The 16,574-nt window shown below is 51.8% G+C and overlaps 1 protein-coding gene across 1 annotated transcript in view; it reads left to right on the top strand.

The window, feature by feature from the left end:
* Positions 1–16,574, top strand: part of thumpd2 (THUMP domain containing 2) — an 83,491-nt gene that overhangs the window by 17,991 nt on the left and 48,926 nt on the right. The gene's annotated exons all lie outside the window — the stretch shown is intronic.

Below are 16,574 nucleotides of genomic sequence, written 5' to 3'. Positions count from 1 at the left end.
CCCCGTGGACCGGGCCAGCCAAGATGCCCGGGCCGTGGGCTTCTCTGCCGTTGCCGGGTTCCCCATGGTCCAGGGCGCGATCGATGGGATGCACGTCGCCGTGCGGCCACCTGCAGAGAACAGGGCCGTGTTCACTAATAGGAAGGGGACCTATTCGATGAACGTACAGGTGGTCTGCAACCACCGCATGATGATCCTGCACGTCTGCGCCCGTCACCCAGGCAGTGTACACGACTCATTCGTGTTGTCGCGGTCATCCATCCCCGGCATGTACGAGGGACGCCATCCCCGGCTGAGGGGCTGGTTGCTGGGCGACAGGGGCTACCCATTGCGATCGTGGCTGATGACGCCTATACGGAGGCCACGCAATGAGGCGGAGAACAGCTACAATGATGCCCATGTAGCGACAAGGGGAGTGATCGAGAGGTGCTTTGGCGTGCTGAAGATGCGTTTCAGGTGCCAGGACCTCTCTGGGGGCGCCCTCCAGTATCGGTCAGATAGGGTCGGCCGCATCATTGTGGTGTGCTGCGTCCTGCACAACATAGCCCAGCAGAGGGGCGATGTGCCGCAGGCAGAGGAGGGCGGAGTGGAGGAGCAGCAGGAAGAGGCTCAGTCCTCCCCAGATGAGGGGGATGGGGGCAAAGATCAGGGCAGATGGGGTAGACACAGGCGGGTGGCTGTCCACCGTTACCGGCTGGCCCAGCGGGCACGGGACAGACTGATAGACGCCCGCTTCACTGACTAGATGGGCGTGGGAATCGGGTAGTATGGCCACAGACCGCACACCATGGCAACAGCCGACCACCCACACCCCCCACCCATCCACCCACCCAGCACCCTCACCCCCCTCCCCAACCCCACACACCCCACCCGCATGCACACCACCCCCCCCCCCCCAATTGCCGATCCACCGGCGGCACAACGGGCCGGGCTCACCCAGTTGCGGGTGGACGCGTGTCTATCGCAGGCCATGGAGGATGATGACAACCCGCCTCCGATGAGCTCCTGGCTCTACATCGTTGGACTATGTCTGACCCATGGCCACCATCCACCCGGACCATCCCTGCATGCGGCTGTGACACTGCAGCGCACGGTCCCGTCCTCTGCCCGGGGGATGTTGATGGCGGCCCAGGGGGAAGGGGGCAGACTCACCTGGGGCTGAGGTAAGACCACCCGTCACACACACACTTGCGCTCAACGTACATGACACGCCCGCACACTTTGGACAGAGCACAAAGGCAGCTTCGGTAGGTGTAACATTGACTTTAATAACCAAAGGAGTTCATGCACGTGCCCTAGCCCCTAAAACTCATCTGTGCCCTGCACCCGTGCCAACTTACTCAGTGTCTAATTGTTTGGCCTTACGGGCCCTTTGACTACGTCTACGTGGTTCCCCAGACGGTACAGCAGAACTGGAGGTGGACTCCTGTGATTCCTGCCCTCTGACACTGGATCCCTTTGGCGGCCGTTTCCTGGGGCGTCCTGGCCTAGATGAGCCAGGCTGCGGCCCGGGCGACTGGGATGGCGAGCTGCCAGCCTGTCCTGCCCGTTGCCCACCCGATGCACCTGGGACGGAAGGGGGGGAGTCCGAGGTGTCGCGGTGTACCGGGACCTCCACTACAGAGGGAGCCGGGACGGACCACACCACCTCCTCCTCCCTCGGGGTGCCCAATGGCCCCCAGGCCTCTACATGGGTGGGGGATGCGAACGGACTGGCCATCCGACGCGCCCCCGACATCTGGCGCTGCCAGTCCTGGAGGCCCGTGCTGGTATCGACAGGGGTCTGCAGGTTTGCAGCCATGGAGCCCAGGGGGTTGTCAAACCCTGTCTGTGACAGTGCGACGCCGGCTCGCACATGGCCACTGGCGCCGATGCCCTCAGCGTTGGCCTGCTGAGACTGGGCCATGGCCTGCAGAGACTGGGCCATGGCCTGCAGAGACTGGGCTATGGCCTGCTGAGACTGGGCCATGGCCTGCAGAGACTGGGCCATGGCCTGCAGAGACTGGGCTATGGCCTGCTGAGACTGGGCCATGGCATGCAGAGACTGGGCCATGGCCTGCAGAGACTGGGCTATGGCCTGCTGAGACTGGGCCATGGCCTGCAGAGACTGGGCCATGGCCTGCAGAGACTGGGCTATGGCCTGCTGAGACTGGGCCATGGCCTGCTGAGACTGGGCTATGGCGTTGAGCGCCTCTGCCATCTGGCGCTGGCACTGGCTCATGGCCTCCTGTGAGAGGGCAGCCATTTCCTGGGCCACAGACGCCGCCTGCACGGAAGGCCCCAGGCCTCGCAAACCGTTCCCCATGTCTGACACCGTCGCACCCATTGCCTCCACCGCGGACGCCACCCGTGCGGTGTCAGCCTGGGTGGCACGCATGACCGGGACCACTCCCAGCTCCTGGACGCGGGTGGACTCCTCCACCTGCGACCGCAGCCGCCGCAAGCCACCCGTCACCCTATTCGCTCGTCTCCGTGTCGGTGGTTGCATCGGATCTATGTGTGGGTGTGGTAACTGCAGGAACCCGGGATCCATCTGGGCGGCAGATGTTCGCTTGGCCTGGGCTGCCCTCCGACCGCCCGGTCCCTCTGCTGCTCCTACCTCCACCTGCTGTACCGGGACGGCTGTGTTGTGCGCACCAGTGAGTGTACCAGACGCCTCATCACTAGAGTGCCCAACCGTGGTGAGTGTTTCTGCGATGGTGGAGGGTGTTGGTGACAGCAGTGGCGTTGTGTCGTGCTCTTCGTCCCACTCTGACTCCATGGCACTTTGGGGTGGGGGTTCGTCTCCACCCATCCACTCTGAGTCACTGTCCGGTATTTCGTCTTCCCGGGTAGGGGTGTCCTGGGTAGTGCTGTCCCGGGTAGTGCTGTCCCGGGTAGTGCTGTCCCGGGTAGGGGTGTCCTGGGTAGTGGTGTCCCGGGTAGGGGTGTCCTGGGTAGTGGTGTCCCGGGTAGGGGTGTCCTGGATAGTGGTGTCCTGGGTCGTGGTGTCCTGGCTCGGATGTGACGGGGGCCTGTGGCTGCCCCCCTCATCGCTGGGTGGTCGCTCCCGCACGTGACGGGGGTGTCGTCTCCCTGTTGCTCCAGGTCTCTCCGTCTCCCGTGGTGTGCGAGGGGCATCCTGCGGGCGTCGCATGCTGGAGGGTCCGGGTCTCTCCGTCTCCCGTGGTCTCCGAGGGGCATCCTGCGGGCGTCGCATGCTGGAGGGTCCGGGTCTCTCCGTCTCCCGTGGTCTCCAAGGGGCATCCTGCGGGCGTCGCATGCTGGAGGGTCCGGGTCTCTCCGTCTCCCGTGGTCTCCGAGGGGCATCCTGCGGGCGTCGCATGCTGGAGGGTCCGCGTCTCTCCGTCTCCCGTGGTCTCCAAGGGGCATCCTGCGGGCGTCGCATGCTGGAGGGTGCGGGTCTCTCCGTCTCCTGTGGTCTCCGAGGGGCATCCTGCGGGCGGTGTGCATCTGCGGGGATGGGTGCCTGGACGTTTGGTCCTGCGATACACAATGAAGCATGCATGGTTAGACATCAGGCAGTGATCAGGTGATATGGGGGAGGGGGATATAGGGGAGGGGGGATATGGGGACGGGCTGTTGGTGGCTCACTTGCTCGTGGGCCCCCGACCTCAGCATCAGCAACCTCCCGGTCCTCAGGTCCGCCAGCCAGTTCCAGGGCTCTTTCCTCGTGTACGGTCAGTGGCCTCTCATCAGCGGGCCCTCCTCCAGTCCTCAAATGCTCCCTATTGTTGTGTGCGCGCTTCTACTGTGGGGGGGGGGGGGTGGCGGTGGTGGCAGGGGTAAAAGGCAACAGTGTTAGGCAGGTATATGAATGCACGCCATCGGTTGCGCGTGCATTGCAGAGGTTAAGGTTAGGGCTGGATTCACTTGGGGATATGGGGGAGGGGGGATATGGGGGAGGGGGGATATGGGGGAGGGGGGATACGGGGAATATGGGGAGGGGGATATGGGGGAGGGGGGATATGGGGGAGGGGGGATATGGGGGAGGGGGGGATATGGGGGAGGGGGGGATATGGGTGAGGGGGGATATGGGGGATATGGGGGAGGGGGGATATGAGGGAGGGGGATATGGGGAGGGGGGATATGGGGGAGGGGGATATGGGGGAGGGGGATATGGGGAGGAGGGATATGGGGGATATGGGGGAGGGGGGATATGGGGGAGGGGGGATATGGGGAGGGGGGATATGGGGGAGGGGGATATGGGGGAGGGGGGATATGGGGGAAGGGGGGATATGGGGGAGTATGGGGGAGGGGGATATGGGGGAGGGGGGATATGGGGAGGGGGGATATGGGGAGGGGGGTATGGGGGATATGGGGGAGGGGGGATATGGGGGAGGGGGGATATGGGGAGGGGGGATATGGGGGAGGGGGATATGGGGAGGGGGATATGGGGGAGGGGGGGTATGGGGAGGGGGTATGGGGAGGGGGGATATGGGGGAGGGGGGATATGGGGGAGGGGGGATATGGTGGAGGGGGGATATGGGGAGGGGGGATATGGGGAGGGGGGATATGGGGAGGGGGGATATGGGGGAGGGGGGATATGGGGGAGGGGGATATGGGGAGGGGGGATATGGGGGAGGGGGGATATGGGGGAGGGGGATATGGGAGAGGGGGGATATGGGAGAGGGGGATATGGGGGAGGAGGGATATGGGGGAGGGGGATATGGGAGAGGGGGGATATGGGAGAGGGGGATATGGGGGAGGAGGGATATAGGAGAGGGGGGTATGGGGAGGGGGGATATGGGGAGGGGGGTTATGGGGGAGGGGGGATTTGGGGGAGGGGGATATGGGGGAGGGGGGATATGGGGGAGGGGGGATGAGGGGGGGTATGGGGGAGGGGGATATGGGGGAGGGGGGATATGGGGGAGGGGGTGATATGGGGGATATGGGGGAGGGGGGAAATGGGGGAGGGGGGTATGGGGAGGGGGATATGGGGGAGGGGGGATATGGGGGAGGGGGGATATGGCGGAGGGGGGATATGGGGGAGGGGGTGATATGGGGGAGGGGGAAATGGGAGAGGGGGGATATGGGGAGGGGATATGGGGAGGGGGTATGGGGGAGGGGGGATATGGGGGAGGGTGGTATGGGGGAGGGGGGATATGGGGGAAGGGGGGATATGGGGAGGGGGGATATGGGGGAGGGGGGTATGGGGAGGGGGGGATATGGGGAGGGGGGATATGGGGGGGATATGGGGGAGGGGGGATATGGGGGAGGGGGTATGGGGAGGGGGGATATGGGGGAGGGTGGTATGGGGGAGGGGGGATATGGGGGAAGGGGGGATATGGGGAGGGGGGATATGGGGGAGGGGGGTATGGGGAGGGGGGGATATGGGGAGGGGGGATATGGGGGGGATATGGGGGAGGGGGGATATGGGGGAGGGGGGATATGGGGGAGGGGGGATATGGGGGAGGGGGTGATCTGGGGATATGGGGAGGGGGGAAATGGGAGAGGGGGGATATGGGGGAGGGGGGTATGGGGCAGGGGGGATATGGGGGAGTGGGGTATGGGGGAGGGGGGATATGTGGGAGGGGGATATGGGGGAGGGGGATATGGGGGAGGGGGGATATGGGGGAGGGGGGATATGGGGGATATGGGGGAGGGGGGATATGGGGGAGGGGGGATATGGGGGAGGGGGGGATATGGGGGAGGGGGTGATATGGGGATATGGGGAGGGGGGAAATGGGGGAGGGGGGATATGGGGGAGGGGGGTATGGGGGAGGGGGGATATGGGGGAGGGGGGTATGGGGGAGGGGGGATATGGGGAGGGGGGATATGGGGGAGGGGGATATGGGGGAGGGGGGATATGGGGGAGGGGGGTATGGGGGAGGGGGGATATGGGGGAGGGGGGATATGGGGGAGGGGGATATGGGGGAGGGGGGATATGGGGGAGGGGGGATATGGGGGAGGGGGGATATGGGGGAGGGGGGATATGGGGCGAGGCTCACCCTGCCTGCTCTGACGAGGTCGTTCACCTTCTTGTGGCACTGGGTGCCTGTCCCTGGTGTCAGGGCCACAACGGTGACGGCCTCTGCCACTTCCCTCCACAGACGCCGGCTGTGGCATGGGGCAACTCTGCGGCCGTGCCCGGGATACAGGGCGTCCCTCCTCTGCTCCAACGCGTCCAGGAGCGCCTCCACATCGCGTGACTCGAACCTCGGGGCTGAGCGACGGCCAGCCATCCAGTCGGGTGTTGCGGTCGGGTGTTCCGGTCGGGTGGGGGGGAGCTGCGCGGCCTTATGAGCCATCACACCGTGCAGCGCGTATGACGCTGCACGGCGTGAACCACTGCGCAAGCGCGGATCCCGTCACGTCGCTGCTAGCCCATTTCGGGCCGGAGACTATCGGCCCATTTTTATGACGTGACGCAAGTGGGATTTGCGCCGTTTTTTGCGCCGATCGGCGGACTTTCCGCCGATAACGGAGAATTTCGCCCCAGATCTCTGCGCTGTCTCATTTAACTCTTCCCAATCAGGGCCATTTTCCTCATCTAGCTTTGATCCAAAAGTTTCCTGGAATCCTTTTTGAACTGAAAGCAGAGATTGCAGCTCTGCAATCTGCTTCCGGCACTTTGCGTGGTCCAGTGAGCTTTGTCTTTGATCCGTGGTAGCAGCATGGAGTGCTCTTAACGCTGCCTTCAAGTCACTACACTGCCTCTGCAATGCCTCTACCTGCTTCTCGGTTTCTTCTCGTACCAGGACTGCATGTTGCGTGTCCTGATCGGCCTTTTCGTACTGGGATTGGAAGCTGCTTAAGTGCGCCAGACAAGACTGGCGTGCCCACTTGGCATCATCCACCTCTTCGTCCTTTGCTGCCAACTTCCTCCTTAACTCTACGTTCTCTCTCTCTACCTCACTGACATCGACCTTGCTCATTCGATGTATGCCTTCTAACTCTTTCCGGAGCGTTCTAACAACCTCCTCTGTGCCTCGCAATTGTGCCAAACAGGACATGATTGCCATCGGCTTGCGAGCTTTTCCTAAGCTCTTCTTATGAATCTCGCTCAGGTTCTCCCACCAAGAATGTCCTATACTCCCGGGACCTTTTTCCTCATTGTTACAGAATTTGCTCCAAAGGGGCCATCCTTTCCCTTTGAGGTACTTCCTGATTTCTTCTTCCCATACGGAACATTGTCCTACTCTACTGCTGCTGGTCGCTGCAACCACAAATTCCTCGGGGTTCATCAGGCGTTGCATTGCCTGCATTGCCATCTTTCCTATCTGAATGCTTCTTTTAAATTTGGAACAGATGTACTAAGGCGGTGCTGTAATTACGGGTACGGCTTTAGCTATTTTCCGAAATACAAACTCCCGACAGTTTTGTCGCAACAAAAAAAATCTATCAGTCTTACCTTATCGCCCTGTTAGTTACGCATGCATTTAACACACTTCCGAATTATGAGGATTGATCAGAACTGCTTGAACACTTGTGGTTTTCTGTTCCCAATTGGATCTCTAATTCAAATTTTTGGGTTCTCCCGGAGTGGTTAAGCCAATTCTTGATCGGGTCCCGTCCGATGTCACCAGTAATATGTTGCTAACTTTTGGTTGGTTCAATTGGCTCTGTTTTATAACCTTTGCTCTCGAATCGGCAGGTATCTTTATGATACCACCACGAGGTTCAAGTTCAAGTAATGATCAATAACTCAATACACCGATTAGTAAGATTCAAATCAAAGCACATTTATTATACACAGTAATCGCTACTCATGCATAAATTCTACTTCTAAGCTACGTCTACAACTAACAGGCCTATACTTAGCTTCGGACTGGCCCACCAGGTCAGGGGAACAAATGGCCTTTCGTTCGGGTCCTGAGTTGGTACGGATTGGTAGCTAGGAGCGCCTATCTCGTAGCGATTGTTGACTTAAGACTTACTGGATCTCGGCGACAGCTGAACCGGTCACTGTCAAGGGTTGCTGAGTGACCCGGTCAAGAAGAACGATTTGAACTTAGGGGCTTAACTTTATAGTCCCCAGGGGCTTCCCGCCTTTCGGGGCGGACCCTGTACCTGGTTCCAAGTGATTGGACTTTGTTCCAATCGCTTGGTTCGATTTCTCCAATACTGGAGCGTTCCCTGGTCAATGGGTGGTCTTGAGGTGTCCGTTAACCTCTTTTGTGTTGGCTCCTGCTGGCGCCGGGGAGTCTGGCTTGGCTTTGTTTATCCCAAATGTTTTGATTGTACCCGGGGATCGCTCATTAGTATGTAGATGGCTGCTACATTATTATGCAGATGGCTGCTTGTATCGATGCAGTCTGGGCTTTTGCAGAGTTTAATACACAGTAACTTGCACCTGCTAGTTTCTGCCCCTGTTGGCTGAATTTCCCTGCAGCCTTTGCTGTTCTCCATTTTGCGTCGGGAGTTGGCCAACCCAGGTGGCTACAGGGGTGATCCATAGGAAGAGGGGCCAGGCATTTAGCCCTTTGACTCTGTACTTCTGTTCACCTGGATCACAGCTGATCTTGTACTTCAAACATATTTACCTAACTGCTCCATATTCCTTGATAGCTTTACCTAGCAAAAATTAGATTGTCTGGACAGCACATGGCGCCGAGGTCCCAAGTTCGATCCTAGCTCTGGGTCACTGCCTGTATGGCATTTGCACATTCTCCCGTGTTTGCATGGGTTTCACCCCCACGACCCAAAGATGTGTGGGGTAGATGGATTGGCCATGCTAAATTGCCCCTTAATTGGAAAAAATTAATTGGGTACTCTGAATTTATTTATTTTTTAAATGAGATTGTGAATAATGTACAGAGGAGCTACTAAAATAGGACAATTACAGATAAGGAAGTAGCACTGAAAAAATCAAAGTGCAAAAGGATGGCATCTTCCTACGTTGAGGGAATTCCGGCAAAAAATAGCAGAGGCTCTGATCGTAATCTTGCAGCCACCTTTAGGTTTGGAAGTTTTGCCAGAGAATTGGAAGGATGTCAAATATAGCTGATCTGTTCAAGAGAGAGAAGGTAAACTGATAGCAATAGAAAAGTCAACCTAACATTGGTTAACTTTTATAAACCATAATGGAGGACACCATTAACACTTGTTTAGTAAGATATGGATTAATTAAAGACAATCAGCATAAACCTGTGAAAAGAAAGCTGTTGCTAACAAATTTAACAGAGCTCTTCAAGGATATAATATATATTTTATCTTGTTAAGTGATGTGGATGTAATTTAATGTCCACCTCCAAAATTATCATTAAGATGGTGGTGGCCAGCCAGCTTCTTGAACCATTAGTCTGCATGGTGTAGCTACACCCACGGTGATGTTACAGAGGCAATTGAGGAGGTGGTGGTCAGCCAACTTCTTGAACCATTAGTCTGCATGGTGTAGGTACATCCACAGTGATGTTAGCAAGGCAATTGAGGAGGTGGTGGTCAGCCAGCGCCTCAAACTGTTGCAGTCCTTTATGGTGCAAAGCTTCTTGAATATTGATCCATGCAAGATATCATACTCTTGACTTGTGCTAGCTCATGATGCAGAGCGAAGCCAGCAACATTGGTTCAATTCCCGTACTGTCTGAGGTTATTCATGAAAGTCCGCCTTCCTAATCTTGCCCCTCGCCTGAGGTGTGGTGATCCTCAGGTTAAATCGCCACCAGTCAGCTCTACCCCTCAAAGGGGAAAGCAGCCTATGGTCATCAGGGACTATGGCGACTTTACTTTACCTTGTAGATGGTTAAAAAAGGTATTTGCCACAGATTACCCAGTCTCTGAACTGCTCTTTTAACCAGAACATTTATACCACTGGTTTCTGGTCATTGGGAACCCCCATCACCAATGCCCCACTTTTCCTCTACCGCACTGCCCCCGCACCCACTACCCCCCCCCCCCTCCCCCACACCATCCCCACACATCAATGTGATGTTGATGGTACAGATTAATAAAGTAGTTGAGGATTAGATTTAAAGAGAGACTTATAATGTAGCAAATAAAAGTAGTAAACCTGAGGATTAGGAGTGATTTAGAAACTAGCAAAGGGCCATGAAGAAGTTGATTAAAAAGGGTAAAGAATAGAATATAAAATGAAAATAACCATGGAATATAAAAAGATTGCAAGAGCTTTTACAGGTATATAAAAAAGAGAGTCGCCAAAATAAATCTTGCCCCATCCCTCCCCTTCTTAGAGGCAGAGATGGGAGAAATCATCATGGGAAATGAGGAAATGCAGGACATGGAAAAAATATTTTGTCTGTCTCCACAATACAGGATGCAGATGCCAGCAATAGGGGGTCATTGGTGTGGGGTGGGAGGGGAGTGCAGAAAGAGTGCGGAACTTAAAAGCAATTAATATCAGCAGAAAAAAAATATTATACAAATTTAAAGACTTGAAATCTGGCTAATCACCAGGACCTGATATTCTGCATTGTGGGGTTTTAAATGATGCATCTGCAGAGATAATGGATGCATTGGCTATGTTTGTCCAAAATTCACTTGATTCTATATTGATCTATTCAGCAAAGGAGGGAAGGACACAGCAGGGAATTACAGGCCATTTAGTCTGACATCAGTCAGTGGGAAAATTCTGGAACCTCTTATTAAGGGAATCTTAACAGTACATTTAGAAAATCATAATATGACCACACAAAGTCAACATGGTTTTCCAAAAGAGAAATCATGTTTGCCTAATTTCTCTGGGTTTTTTGAGGATTTTTTTTATTCATTCAAGGGATGTGGGCTTTGCTGAGTAGGCCAGCATTTAGTGTCCATCCCTAAGTGCCCTTGAGAAGTTGGTGGCGAGATGCCTTCTTGAACCACTGCAGTCCATGTTGCAAAGGAGCTTGAATAAAGTCAAGATTTAATAATTGGATAAAATAAAGATTAAAGAAGCTTGGATTAAATAAAGTGTAATGAAATGAAAGAGGAACCGATAAGAGTGCAGCTGTATGAAGGGGATTTGAGATGTGAATTCGCATAGAAGCAGCATAAACAGATATTTACCCAAGTGGAAACAAGAGTACAGAATTTTAGGTGCTAACTGAAGAGATGAGTTCAAAGGAGAGACTTAAGAATATAGTTCACATTTATTTGCTAAAAGCCTGGCTTCTAAGACAAGTCATTTAGATAGATCAAAAGGGAAATATGGTATATCAGTAGCAGATACTGATAGGGAGGTGGAGAGAGAGACGAGAAGCAGCTGGTAAGCAGTTACAACCATAGCCACACCCAGCTGTAAAGAGAATCTTAATTCTAGGCTAAAAGCTGCAGATTTGAAAACCTCTGAGACAACTACACCGAACCGAAAAAAGGCTTCCTAAACTTAAAGGTAATTCGTGGGTGGTAACTATTTGCTAGATTTAGCTCAATGGCTTATACTGTATGGGATGTTGCTTTGGGACAAGGGATGTTTCTCAGAGTTCAGTAATGTAGATAGATGGGAATGTGGTTAATTCCAGAACATAGCGTATGTGTCTAGACATTATTGTAGTTAATTGTACTTTTGTTTTGTATTATGGCGTTTCATGCTGTGGGTTTTTACATGTTAATAAACAATCCTTTGTTTGAATGAGTACAAGACTGGACCTCACTGGTTTGCATATCTTTCCTCACATTATTCCAAATGGAAAAAAATACACTCTTAAGAACCAGCGTTCCACGTTACCCTAATGGGTTCTGGGATACCCTCTTGTCTAACATCAGCGGGGTTCTTAACAATGTGGTGTAGGTACACCCAAAGTTCTGTTAGGGATGGAGTTCCAGGATTTTGACCCAGTTACTGTGAAGGAACATCAATATATTTCCAAATCAAGATGGTGAATGGCTGGGAGGGGAACTTTGCTCTCCTACCAAATGCCTGGTAGACAGTAATGGAGAACCTATTAGCATATTAAGGACAGTAAGCATATTAGACTACTCCATTTTGATAGCACATTTCACTGCAAGATGGAGAATATTATGTTGTACAAGGAAATCCTTAAACGCAGATACAGATTCAAAGATCACAATCATATCTACATATTACTAAACATTTCAAAAATTTGACAGGTTAAGCAAGCTATTTCACCCTACTATGTAGTAGGGGCTGGTTTAGCACACTGGGCTAAATCGCTGGCTTTGAAAGTAGACCAATTCCCGTACCAGCCTCCCCGAACAGGTGTCGGAATGTGGCGACTAGGGGCTTTTCACAGTAACTTCATTTGAAGCCTACTCGTGACAATAAGCAATTTTCATTTCATTTTCATTTTTTCAGTAACTACACAAGTGGTATTTTCCACTGGCAGGATGCTGAGTGTTTATGAATTTCATTGTCATTGCTAATCAAATAACCTTTTCCTCCGGTTGTTCGTAATAGAATATAGACTCAACCAGCCCACGCTTGCAAAACCCAAAACTGAACAACTACTATTAGATGTGATTCCGCAATTGAGCAGCAATAGCTGAACAATACTGAATGTGCTATAGCTACACTAACAACCAATCTAAGATAAAGTTGAGTTCGTAATGTGGCTCATTTACACTTGTAGAAGTGATATCTATTCATACCCAGAGTCCAGTTCTCTGCAATCATAAGGAATATGTTCAAGCCTTGTGGCCTTTTTGAATTACCCAGGAATTTGAGGAGCCCATCATTCCCATTGTTGTTTTTCCATGGCAATGCCTCATCAATCGGTCAAGTTGCCAACCAATCAGCACCTTTTCCTCCTGTAGTATCATGATTGTGATTGTTTGAAATTTGGCATTCTTGCATTTGCCCTAATGACTGCTAGACGGAAAGCTTTGATGACATGTCTCTCTTGTCAGTCTCATTGAACAACGATGTGGAGATGCCGGCGTTGGACTGGGGTGAGCACAATAAGAAGTCATACAACACCAGATTAAAGTCCAACAGGTTTGTTTCAAATCACTAGCTTTCGGAGCACAGCTCCTTCCTCACCTGAGGAAGGAGCAGCGCTCCGAAAGCTAGTGTTTGAAACAAACCTGTTGGACTTTAACTTGATGTTGTAAGACTTCTTACTGTGCTCATTGAACAACAGCTCCCCGCTGTTGATCCTTGTGAGTGCCGCACAGCTCAGGAAACCCGTGCACTGGCAATTAAATGTTTCAATATTTAAAAGCCTGACTCGACAGCTCCACGGGACATTCCTCCAAAAAAATAAACCTTGGCTAAACCAGTTTTGGGCAGGATCAAGATGGGTTCCCCATCCGGCGGTACTTCCTGGACTTCAATCCCGCTCCCACCCAAGTAGGACATTTAAAATTTTGCTTGGTATCTTTTAAACATTCTTCTAAACATCTGTTTCTCAGCATGCAGTTTAATGTAGTTCATCTATCTTTTAAAGTTTTCATCATTGAAGTTTGTGTGGATATTAAAAACAACTTTTCCCTTCAGATAAATGAGAATGGAATGAAAGTATGCAAATATACTGTCATCTCCCACCATGTCATTCCTTCTCGGAATTCCATGTTTGCAATTCTTCAATTAGATGCTCCCCCTCTTCACGCCACAGTACTGAAACAGCTCTTTAAGCCAAAGGGTGATAATGGCAGATTTGAAGTGAATGGAGAGAGAACCAATAGCAATATCGGCTAACATCCAACAAGAAATTCAATTCAAATCAAATGTTATTGTTCGTTTGGAAATACATTGAGTGTAATTGCTTGTTCATTAAAAGCCACATATAAATTAATAATTAGCAATGAAAAGGAAAGCTTAGATCATTAAAACTTGGAGAAAGTAAATTGAAACAATTAGCAATGTAAAATCCTGTGTCACTACCGTCCAGCACCATTTTGCAAATCATCTGTTGACATGGTAATGGAAGAACGGGGATTCGCTGACTTCAGTTAATTAAAAACACAAAGATGGAGACTCCTGATAATTTTGGTACAGATAATACATGAGAATGACTGCAATGCCTTTGATTAGGTGTCTGGATTCTTATCTAAATCTATATTAAAAGCTATCTCGGAAGCTGCTCTGATAATTCAGTTGACTGAAGAATTGCTCAGTGTACAAATATGGTGAACAGGAAAGGAACGCTCCAGGCTAGACCTAATATCCAGTGGCAAGTTAGCTGATTTCATCAGGGGTAGTAGAAGGGGCAGTACTAATGTTTTTAGTACTTCTAGGGTAGTGGGACGTTCAGTCAGTATTCACACGACTCTTGCCAGTAATCGTGCAGATATGTGGACATCTGGCGAGGTCAGATTCAGCACGGTAGCATGGTGGTTAGCACAATTGCTTCACAGCTCCAGGGTCCCTGGTTCGATTCCCAAGCTTGGTTCACTGTCTGAGCAGAGTCTGCACGTTCTCCCCGTGTCTGCGTGGGTTTTCTCCGGGTGCTCCGGTTTCCTCCCACAGTCCAAAGATGCGCAGGTTAGGTGGATTGGCTATGCTAAATTGTCCACAGTGTCCAAAATTGCCCTTAGTGTTGGGTGGGATTACTGGGTTATGGGGATAGGGTGGCGATGTGGACTTGGGTAGGGCGCTCTTTCAGAGAGCCGGTGCAGACTTGATGGGCCGAATAGCCTCCTTCTGCACTGTAAATTCTATGATCTATGATAACGTCTGTGATGCTTCTACCCTCCATCACTCAGTGGGATTTTAATCCCCTCTTACCTGATACGAGCAGGCTGTCTGAGAGGTTAAAGTCTTATGAGCCAATTGACAAGTACTTCTTTCTCAGTGCCCACAGCCATTTTAACTGCATGCATTTCACAGTCAATCAAGGCTCCCGTTACAGGCAAGTGGGAACCTCAATGTCATATAAACTGGGGTTCTTTAATGGACTAAGGACCGAAAGAGATCATAATCGAAAAGCATGGGTGTCACTTCCCTTACCCAACCTCCTAGATGACACCTCATCTGATTGATTCCAGAGCATTGGAGGGAGAGAAAAATTATTCTCTCCAATTTTTAGCAGCTTTCAATATGCCTGTTTGAAACAATAGTGTTGGATCTTGCACCAAGCCCCTTAAGAGTGTGTAAAGCTGGCCTGGGAGACCTCATTGTGATGCCGTTTAGCACTGGTCCACTCAAACATGGGCCAGGCGTAGCGGTGCTTCGGGGGTTCCTCAGGTCATTGGAGGCCCCCGTGTGATCGGGCTCTGGGCACTCTGGCAGTGTCAGGGTGCCCATGTGGCAGGTTGCCCATGTTGGGGTTTGGGCCAGGGGATGCCATGCCCTTATGAGGTGAAGGGGGCTGGAGGACCCCCTAACAAGTAAGTCGGGGCATTGGGAAGGGTCCGGAGGCTGCGGTGGAGGTTGAGAGGTTTGGTCGGCATTTTAAAATGGTGCCCAATCTCTTCCTCAGAAGAGTAAAGCTCCACTCTCTGTGTAGAGTTTGCACATTCTCCCCGTGTTTGCGTAGGTTTCGCTCCCACAACCCAAAGATGTGCAATATTGGTGGATTGAACACACTAAATTGCCCCTTAATTGGAAAAAAAAGTTAATTGGGTACATTAAATTTATTTTTAAAAAGAGCAAAGCTCATCGGTGCAGGAAAAAAACGTAAGTAAAGCTTTTTTTCCCCCTCTAAACTTTGTTATTCATCCTTGTTGCAAATTTGACCTGTTTGCCTAATCAAAGTTGGTGTGTTTTCCGCTCTTGTGCGCCCTTAGAACCTGCTCATGCTATGCCACCGGCTTTTCATGATATCACTTCCGTCGACATTTCTCGGAATATGTCCAGCCAGAGTTGGGAATCCTAGGTTTATAGTGAAGTAAAAAAAGTCAGTTTGCATTCCAGGATGATCAGATTTGGATAGACCTTTCAATACGATTAGTAAATTGACGGCTGTTAATAGCATGATCAACATTGTCTATTTGAATTATCAAAAAGCCTTTGTGGCACCCACCTCATAAAAGGGTGGCACGATGTCCCAGGTTCGATTCCCGCTTGGGTCACTGTCTGTGCGGAGTCTGCACATTCTCCCCATGTCTGCGTGGGTTTCCTCCGGGTGCTCCGCTTTCCTCCCACAAGTCCCGAAAGATGTGCTGTTAGGTAATTCAGACATTCTGAATTCTCCCTCTGTATATGTGACTAGGGGCTTTTCACAGTAACTTCATTGCAGTGTTAATGTAAGCCTACTTGTGGCAATAATAAAGATTATTATAATATCTTTAAATACCCCAATCACTGTTGAAGCATGAATCCAAGGTACAAATGGGCAGAAGTTGCACTGTGCTCATTCCGCCTAGTAATCCCTGGTGCTGAGTTGCAGGTCTTAAGAGGGGGCTATAACCTATTGCTTGGAAAACAAGACAAAATGAAAAAGTGGCCCTCTATCGCAATCCTTCAATTAAATTTATAGCAGAATCGTTACAGTGCAGTAGGAGGCCATTCGGCCCATCGTGTCTGCGCTGGCTCTCTGAGGGAGCATCATGACTTTGTGCCATTCCTCCATCTGTTAATAACAAAATCATTGCACCTTTGGTCGCTGTTCCTATTCAAATAATCACCACATGCACTCTCGGGTGCCTCGATCGAACCTGCCTCCGCCCCGCTTCCGGGCCCCGAGCACACTTGCTTATTTTGCAAGTCGCTTTATATCCTCGCCCTCTCACTCTGGATCCTTTTTATGAGCGGCGGACAAGTTCTCCCTGTCAACTGTCCAGCAACTCGCAGA

The sequence above is a fragment of the Scyliorhinus torazame genome, chromosome 4 (assembly GCF_047496885.1).
Source record: "Scyliorhinus torazame isolate Kashiwa2021f chromosome 4, sScyTor2.1, whole genome shotgun sequence".
Taxonomy (NCBI): domain Eukaryota; kingdom Metazoa; phylum Chordata; class Chondrichthyes; order Carcharhiniformes; family Scyliorhinidae; genus Scyliorhinus; species Scyliorhinus torazame.
Note: the sequence above shows the minus strand (reverse complement) of the source record. Positions and strands in the feature narration are given on the sequence as shown.